The following is a 10,165-nucleotide window of genomic DNA, read 5'->3' as shown; positions in this document are numbered from 1 at the left end:
CACAAAAGTTAAAGTCATATCCTAAAATTTCAATTTATAAACTAAAATTCCAACACATAAACTAAAAGTCCAATTCATATCCTAAAGGTTCAATTCATATCCTAAAGGTTCAACTCATATCCACAAAAGTTAAAGTCATATCCGAAAGTTTCAATTTATAAACTAAAATTCCAATACATAAACTAATATCCAATGTTGGTCGCTACTGCCCAGAAAATTCATATCCTAAAGATTCAACTCATATCCACAAAAGTTCAAGTCATATCCTAAAATTTCAATTTATAAACTAAATTCCAATACATAAACTAAAAGTCCAATTCATATTCTAAAGGTTCAATTTATATCCTAAAGGTTCAATTAAAGGTGGCTAACGGGCCGGGTTGGACCGGAACCGGACCGGCCCAGACCGGTTTAAACCGGAACCGGACCGGCCCGGTTCATAGGGGGCCGGGTGGGCTGGGTAGGGGGTTAGGCCGGGGACGGAGGGGTTCGTTTGGGCAAGCGGTTAACCGGGCCCGGGTAACCCGCTTGGCATGAACAGTGCCCGAACTGGTTAACCCGGACCGGCCCGAATCGGTTAACTGTCAGATTTTTTTTTTGTTTTTTGTACTTTCCTGTAGCGTGGGGCCCACTATCCGTTGGAAAATCAGATTTTTCATCACATATCCGTTGGATATTTTTTTTTGTACTTTATATACTTATATGGAGATTGGAGAAACTGAAACCCCAAATTTATATGTTTCTATGAACAAGCTAAATGAATATTTATAACAACCATATAATTATTGTGCAAATGAATGTGATAATGCTGCTCGTGCTTCTGGCAATGTTAATCCCGCTATGCAATGTAGCACTTCTGCTACTGTGGATGATGAAGAAGGCCTTGATAGTTTTAATATTTTTTCTACATTTTCTAACACTCAAACTAGTAGCAGGAATATTGATGAACTTCAATTCTACTTGCAGAAGCAAAAGGAGCCTCGCACAAAGGAATTTTCACCGTTGGGATGGTGGCATGAAAATGGAAAGCAATTTCCTGTTCTTTTCGCTATGGCTCGGGACGTGCTGAATGTGCCAATTTCTACTGTTGCATCGGAGAGTGCATTTAGCCAAGCAAGACAACAACTTGGAGACACCCGCCACTCATTGGGAAGCAATGCTTTGGAAGTTTTAGTATGTTTCAGAGATTGGATTAGATCGGAACGAAGAAATCAAGGAAAGGAAGATGTTGATAGCCCAGAAGACGAGGTACTTGGAGATATATTAACACATGGAAACCCATCCGAATTTAACACGCCAGAAGAAGGTCAATCGGTTCATATTGATTATGATGAACTTGCTAGGGCGATGCAAAACATTTGAAATTACTACTTTACTAGTTTACTTGTTGAAAAAAATGTAAACATTTCATTTTGTAAGTTTGTAAGTTGAAACTTGAAATTAAGAAATAAAGTAGCACTTGCAATAAGTGCAATTTTTTTCCATCTTACTTGTATTCTTTTAATTAATACAAAGTATTAATATAACTTACAATAGTTATACAAAATTCCAAAAAAAATTAAAAATACACTAAACCCAGCCCGGCCCGGCCCCCTCAACCCGTAACCCTTATGGTTCAATTTTTACCCGGATTAACCCAGCCCGCTAAACCCATTACTGTACCAACCCGGAACCGGCCCGGCCCGAATCCCGGACGGGTCAAAAAAAGGACTCGGCCCGACCCGGCCCACCCGTTTAACAGCTTTAGGTTCAATTTATAAACTAAAATTCCAATACATAAACTAAAAGTCCAATTCATATCCTAAAGGTTCAATTCATATCCTAAAAGTTCAATTCATACACCAAAATTTCAATTCATATCCTAAAGGTTCAATTCATATCCACAAAAGTTCAAGTCATTCAATTTATAAACTAAAATTCCAATACATAAACCAAAAATTTTAATTCATATCCTAAAGGTTCAATTCATATACTAAAGGTTCAATTCATATCCTAAAGGTTCAACTCATATCCACAAAAGTTCAAGTCATATCCTAAAATTTCAATTTATAAACTAAAATTCCAATACATAAACTAATAATTCTAAAGGTTCAATTCATATCCTAAAGGTTCAACTCATATCCACAAAAGTTCAAGTCATATCCTAAAATTTCAATTTATAAACTAAAATTCCAATACATAAACTAATATCCTAAAGGTTCAACTCATATCCACAAAAGTTCAAGTCATATCCTAAAATTTCAATTTATAAACTAAAATTCCAATACATAAACTAAAAGTCCAATTCATATCTTAAAGGTTCAATTCATATCCTAAAGGTTCAACTCATATTCACAAAAGTTCAAGTCATATCCTAAATTTCAATTTATAAACTAAAATTCCAATACATAAACTAATATCCTAAAGGTTCAACTCATATCCATAAAAGTTCAAGTCATATCCTAAAATTTTAATTTATAAACTAAAATTCCAATACATAAACTAAAAGTCCAACTCATATCCTAAAGGTTCAACTCATATCCACAAAAGTTCAAGTCATATTCTAAAATTTTAATTTATAAACTAAAATTCCAATACATAAACTAAAAGTCCAATTCCTATCTTAAAGGTTCAATTCATATCCTAAAGGTTCAATTTATAAACTAAAATTCCAATACATAAACTAAAAGTCCAATTCATATCCTAAAGGTTCAATTCATATCCTAAAGATTCAACTCATATCCACAAAAATTCAAGTCATATCCTAAAATTTCAATTTATAAACTTAAATTCCAATACATAAACTAATATCCTAAAGGTTCAATTCATATCCTAAAGGTTCGACTCATATCCACAAAAGTTCAAGTCGTATCCTAAAATTTCAATTTATAAACAAAAATTCCAATACATAAACTAATATCCTAAAGGTTCAATTCATATCCTAAAGGTTCAACTCATATCCACAAAAGTTCAATTCATATCCTAAAATTTCAATTTATAAACTAAAATTCCAATACATAAACCAAAAATTTCAATTCATATCCTAAAGGTTCAACTCATATCCACAGAAGTTCAAGTCATATCCTAAAATTTCAATTTATAAACTAAAGTTCCAATACATAATCCTGAAGGTGCAACTATTAGGGTTTCTTCTCTTCAAACAATTTCTTCCCCAAATTAGTAGGTAAAACTAAATATTTTGGACTTAATGTATTAATAAGAACCCTAAAAATTGCAAATAATATATAACTTTGAACCTTAACATGATTGAGCTAACTTTGAACCCTAACATGGAGAAATCAACTTTGAACCCTAACATGGTTGAACAAATAATATATAACTTTGAACCCTAACATGGAGAAATTAAACTAAATCAGTGTATTTCGAAAAAAAATAAGAAAGGAGAAAGACACCTACCTTAGGAATGGATGTCGCCGGCGGTGGAGCTGCTGCCGTCGGTGGCGTGGGTGGTGCCGCTGCTGTTGGGAGTCAAAGGGGAGGGGGTTTGAGTGTGAGAGAGAAAACAGAGATTTTGGGGAATTGTTTTGAAAGAATGGGAGGGGAAATCGGGTTTTGACACTGAAATTAAAAATAGCGACCAACTTAGCTAAATAAGTTTTGACTTTTTGACCAAAATAGTGACCAAAGTTGGTCGCTATTTCTTGACCGTTTGACCAAAATAGCGACCAAAGTTGGTCGCTATTTCTAAAAAAAATTAAATTCCTTTTAATTCAATTTAAAATTATGTACATATGTAGTATAAATTTAGGATTTTAATTTGATTTAAGCTCTCTCTCTCTCTCTCTATATATATATAAGCTATATATATATATATATATTGATATAAGTCGAGACGTTTTAATTTATTGTTAATATATATACATGCATATGAGTAGATTATAAGTCGATGAATCAATTTACAAGTGTATCAATACCTAAAAGAACCCGTCCCTGTGTTCCAAGTGCTTCATGTTCTTATATATATATATATATAGCTTATATACTATATACTATATTATACTATATATATCAAATATACCTTGAAATATAATACACTATACTATACACTTAATGTAAGCACGTGATTTTTGCCCTATATGAGAATTACTCCCAAAAAATTCAAAAATAAAATGATTTTTCTTTGGTGTGCAATTTTGTGATATTTTGTGATATTTTGAATAATTATTTGTATTTGTCTGTGCGTGTTTATTTGCTAAATTAATAAAAAATACAAAAATATGTCACATTTTGCATGTAGGATTTAATTCTATAATTGTTACTAATTAAATTTGTTTACAAAAAATGAAAATTACAAAAATAGGCATCTTTTGCATTTTTAGCATTTAATGTCCAAATATACAATTTTATGCTTAATTATTACTTAATTGTGCGTTAATTGTTATTTGGAGTTAATTTGCACTTTTATAACTTAATTTAGTTCTTAATAATAGTTTAAGTATTTTTATAATTTAGTTTTAGAGAAATAAAAGAAGAAAAGAGAGCGAAAATATAAAGAAAGTCGGAATTGGGCCTCTTCTTCGATTTCAAGCCATAGGCCCAAAAAATGGCCCAATCTTCCCTACGACCCAGTCCATTTCGAACTGGGTCGACCCAGTCCATAACCCAACATCTTATTATCTTACAAACAACACAAAACAAAAAAAAGAGAGAAGAAAACCCTAAAAAACCTAACCAATCCGCCCCCCCCCTCTCCTATCTTCTTCTTCTTCCTCAAGCTCACATCCCTTCCAACCATGGCTGCCCCTCTCCCATTCCCTTCATCACATCACACTCACACACACACTCACCAAACACATCCAAGCTGACCTCCCATGAACGACCTCAAGAACCTAAGCGACCAAAGCTTCATCGAGCTGCTTCATCTTCCAGTCCAAACGTGTTGCGGACTGCTGCTGCCATGGTTGCCATTAACGCTGCTTCAAGCTCGAGTTTTCTGCTTGCTGCGTCGACCACCTTCCTTCTCCTCGACGAACAGCTGCTACTGCCCGTCGAACCCACGCGAACGCCACCCAAACCAGTCCGGCAATCCCCCGAGCTACTGCTGTCCGCCATAGCTTTCCTCCTCGTCGAGCAGCTGCTCGACGTCCAGTCGTCCCCAGCTGCGGACTGCTGCTCCTTCCTCTCCATCTTCTTCGTTTATTCGTCGTTGTTTCGAATCGGTTAGTTGGTTTATGTTTTCAAATTTCGTCCATATTTTTTTGTTGTTCGTTGTTTTTCGGATTCAAAATCGATAAATGATTCAATGTTTGTTTTGTTTGTCCGTAGTTGAAATAATTTTAGTTTGTTCATATGTTTCGTTAAATTAATTTTCAGATTTCAAAATAGAAGTTTAATTAGTTGTTTTCATGTTTATTTCATGTTTGTATTATTGTTTAAGTAAGTATTTGTTAGTTTGATGTTTGTTAGATTCAAATTGAAATTTAATCAACTATTTCTTCAATTTGTTTCATGTGTTTATGTATTGTTAGAAATTGTTAATATTGTTAAGTTCAAGTTTAAGTTCATAATTGTTTCTTCGTCGATCTTGTTATTTGTTTAAAGAATTTAGTTGTATTAAAGGAATATATTGTTTTAATCGTTTAATCCGTCATGTTTGTTGTCTTAAAATAGATTCATTCATGTTCATACTTTGTTTGGATGATCTTGAATCCGAATTTTGTATAGTTTGATTTCTTGTTTACCATTTATGATTATTGCTTGAATTGTTCTCATAATCTTGTTTAAAGTTTAATATAAGAATTGTTTGTTGTAATGTTGTTAGAGTTGATTTTAAGTTCAATATGATTGAATTTAGAAATCTTCATACTTTGTTTGTTGTTGTTGTTGAATCCGAAAATAGGATTGTTTGTTGCTAAAATATTGTTCAATCAAATTTTAGTTGTTCTTGGTTGTTCAATTTGTGTTCATGTGATTTGTTGTTGAAATGTTGTTAAAATCATGTTCATGTGATATTGTTGTTATGATGTTCATCCGTGTTCATATTGTTGTTTGAACATTGTTAGAAATTGATCATATTGTCTATATTTTGGTTAAGTTTGATTAATTGATGTGTTATAGCTGATGGGTAGTTTGGTAAATTTGTAATACGTTCAGGGGTAGTTTGGTAATTTCAGTAAGGTCGGAAGGGGTAGTTTAGGAATTGTACATTTTGAAATTGTTTATTTGAAGCATGGGGGACAAAATGAAATGGGGTGGGTTGTGATATGATTATTTAATATAAAGGGGGGACAAGATTTAAATTAAAGGGGAATCTTGCATTATTTTAAATAAAGCATGGGGGACAAAATATAATGGGGTGGTGTGATATGTTTATTTAATGTAATGGGGATGAGTGGAAAGATAATGGGTTGGGTAGAGAAAAAGTATTGATTTTAATTAATGGGAAGATTTTATGAGATGGGTTATAAGAAGTCTTGAAAGGAGAATAAAAAGAGGGAGATAGAGAAAAAATACACAGATACGAGAGAGAGAAACAAATCTGAAAATAAGAGAGAGAAAAGGGCTGAACATTTAAGAGATAGAAAATTCCGAAAAATATTTAAGCTTTCAAATAAAAAAAACTAAAAAAATATTCTGCTTTCTTTTGTTGTTTGAAATCAGAATTAATTGTTGTTTCATCAAAGCTGGAAGCTTTTGTTTTTTTGGATTACTACTCCACCGGTCCGTTACTGGGTTGTTACTGTTGCTGGGCTATTGTTGCTGTGTTGTACTGATTTTACTGCTGCTGCTGATTCTCATATTCATTTTCTTTTGCTTCCAATATCAGGTACACAACTGAAAAGCTGGTTATTGTAATCCGAAATATGAAGCGTGAATACATATGAAGAATGAAAATTTGAAGTTTTAATTTCGTTTTTTTTCTTTGTTCCTTTTGTTGATTGTATTTAAGCTATTTCATGAATTACTAAATAATAATTGGAATAAGAAAATAATATCATAAGTTAGTCTGTAATAAATCGGTTCGGCAAAATAGGTTAATTCACTAGTTATGAAGGCTTCAAGATTATAGGTTGATCATGAACAAGTAGCTAAATTTAGCTAAGACACGAATTTAAATTAAACATCGTAAATTAGGCATTAAGGCATGACTTGAGCTTAAGCAAGATTAGAAGAACGTTTAAGTCTAATAAACTTTCTAATAAGCTTTAGTAATTATGGTTAAATTTAGTTTCAAATGATTGTGAATAATTAATCTCAATAATATTTTTTAAAAAAATAACAATGCTAAGTTTTAATCTAGCTATATTTGTTTATTTTGAATATTAGTTGTTGAATTTTTATTTAATTTATAATTTTCGAAATTAAGAATAAAATCCCTTTTTCATCAATATTTGTATGAATCAAGCAATTAGCGTGTCATGTTTTCTTAAATAATAATAATAAAAAAAACGTAATTAATTAGGATTTTCTTTATTCATTTTAGAGACTAATTTTAAATAGCAAAATGTAGTCGCTTTAAGATTTATCCATTTAGGAAAATAAATGAGATGAGCCTCGCTTAATAAAATGTATAGATTGCGGGGCCCTCAATAAATGTACATTTAATTGCTTAGAATTAAGGAGGAGTCGTTTTAGCAAATTTCACGGCCCTACCCCAAAGTAATAAATCGCTAATTGCTTTAGGCGCGATATAATAATAATACATTCTTAAACACGGGTATGCATTTATGCGACCCAAATCCAAATCCCAAAACATTGAATAAAAATACGTTCCGGATCGTGGATGCATTTTATGTGACCCAATCCAAAGACATGTTTTTTTTAACGATGTTCACATTCTTTAAAAAATATAATAATGAAAGCGGTAAAAAGATAAAACTTGCACATGAGTCCATATTTGTATAAAATCAGATAATCAAGCCAAATATAACAGTTGAGCGACCGTGCTAGAACCACGGAACTCGGGAATGCCTAACACCTTCTCCCGGGTTAACAGAATTCCTTATCCGGATTTCTGGTTCGCGGACTGTAATACAGAGTCATTTTTCCTCGGTTCGGGATTAAAATAGGTGACTTGGGACACCCTAAATCTCCCAAGTGGCGACTCTGAAATAAAGAAATAAATCCCGTTTCGACTGTCCTTTAATTGGAAAAAATTCCCTACGCCCTTCGCGGGGTCGGAAAAAGGAGGTGTGACACTTAATATATATAATACACTTAGTATATACTATACTATACTATACTATACTATACTATACTATACTATACTGCACTAAGTATTAGTGCATTAGCTAATATTATATCGAATATATATATATATATATATATATATATATATATATATATGAGTAGGTTATAAGTCGATGAATCAATTTACAAGTGTATCAATACCTAAAAAAACCCGCCCATGTGTTCTGAGCGCTTCATGTTCTTATATATATATATATATATATAGACGCATATAGCTTATATACTATATACTATATATATCGAATATACCTTGATATATAATACACTATACTATATATATAGTATAGTGTATTATATAATACACTATACTATACACTTAGTATATATATATATTATACTATATTATGCACTAAGTATTAGTGCATTAGCTAATATTATATCGAATATAGCTTATATATATATACATATATTAATTGATATAAGTCGAGACGTTTTAATTTATTGTTAATATATATACATCCATATGAATAGGTTATAAGTCGATAAATCAATTTACAAGTGTATCAATACCTAAAAGAACTCGTCCCTGTGTTCCGAGCGCTTCATGTTTATATATATATATATATATATATATATATACTATATACTATATACTATATTATACTATATATATCGAATATACCTTGAAATATAATACACTATACTATATATATAGTATAATGTATTATATAATACACTATACTATACACTTAGTATATATATAATACACTTAGTGTATATATATATATACTATACTATACTATGCACTAAGTATTAGTGCATTAGCTAATATTATATCGAATATAGCTTTTATATATATATGCATATGAGTAGGTTATAAGTAGATGAATCAATTTACAAGTGTATTAATACCTAAAAGAATCTGTCCCTGTGTTCCGAGCGCTTCACGTTCTTATATATATATATATATCGAATATACCTTGATATATAACACACTATACTATACACTTAGTATATGTAATACACTTAGTATATATATACTATACTATACTATGCACTAAGTATTAGTGCATTAGCTAATATTATATCGAATATAGTTTATATATATACATATATTAATTGATATAAGTCGAGACGTTTTAATTTATTGTTAATATATATACATGCATATGAGTGGGTTATAAGTTGATGAATCAATTTACAAGTATATCAATACCTAAAAGAACCCGTCCCTATGTTCCGAGCGTTTCATGTTCTTATATATATATATATACTATACACACACACATACGCACGCTTCGTAGTACTGCTTAACTGCATATATAACATGTTAGAGTATATTTTAGTCTATTCATCCTTTGTATTACAAAAGTGTTAACGGGTTACATTTATATTATTTAGATAGTAAATACAAAAGTGATTTTTAATTTTGACCATTGTTGACCTGAAAAGAGACCTACTTTGGTCGCTAAATATACATAAATTTAAATTAGCAACCAAAGTTGGTCGCTAAATTTATATCAGATTTATTTATATTTTATATAATATTTAAAATAATAATATAATTGTTAAACGTTAGAACTGGGTCCTAGATTAGCGACCAAAGTTGTTCTCTATTTTTGTAAGCGACCAACTTTGGTTGCTAAATTTGAATTATATTTTTTTATATTTTATAAAAAAATTTAAATAAAAATATAATTATTAAAATTTTATAACTGGGTCCCATTTTAGCGACCAAAGTTGGTCGCTATCTGCTTACCCCTTAATTAGCGACCAACTTTGGTCGCTAATTTTAAATTATATTTATTTATCTTTTATAATTTTTTTAAAATAATATTATAATTATTATAATTTTATAAGTGAGTCCCACTGTAGCGACCAACGTTGGTCGCTAATCTCAGTATACCTTTGACCAAGCAAGTCTGAACAGTCCGATCAATATTTTGACGATTTTAGCGATCAACCTTGGTCGCTAATGTATATCAAATAATTATTTTATTATTTTCGCCAATTTAGCGACCAACTTTGGTCGCTA

This window comes from Nicotiana sylvestris, chromosome 1 (genome assembly GCF_000393655.2).
Source record: "Nicotiana sylvestris chromosome 1, ASM39365v2, whole genome shotgun sequence".
NCBI classification, from domain to species: Eukaryota; Viridiplantae; Streptophyta; class Magnoliopsida; order Solanales; family Solanaceae; genus Nicotiana; species Nicotiana sylvestris.
This window is presented reverse-complemented; position numbering follows the sequence as displayed.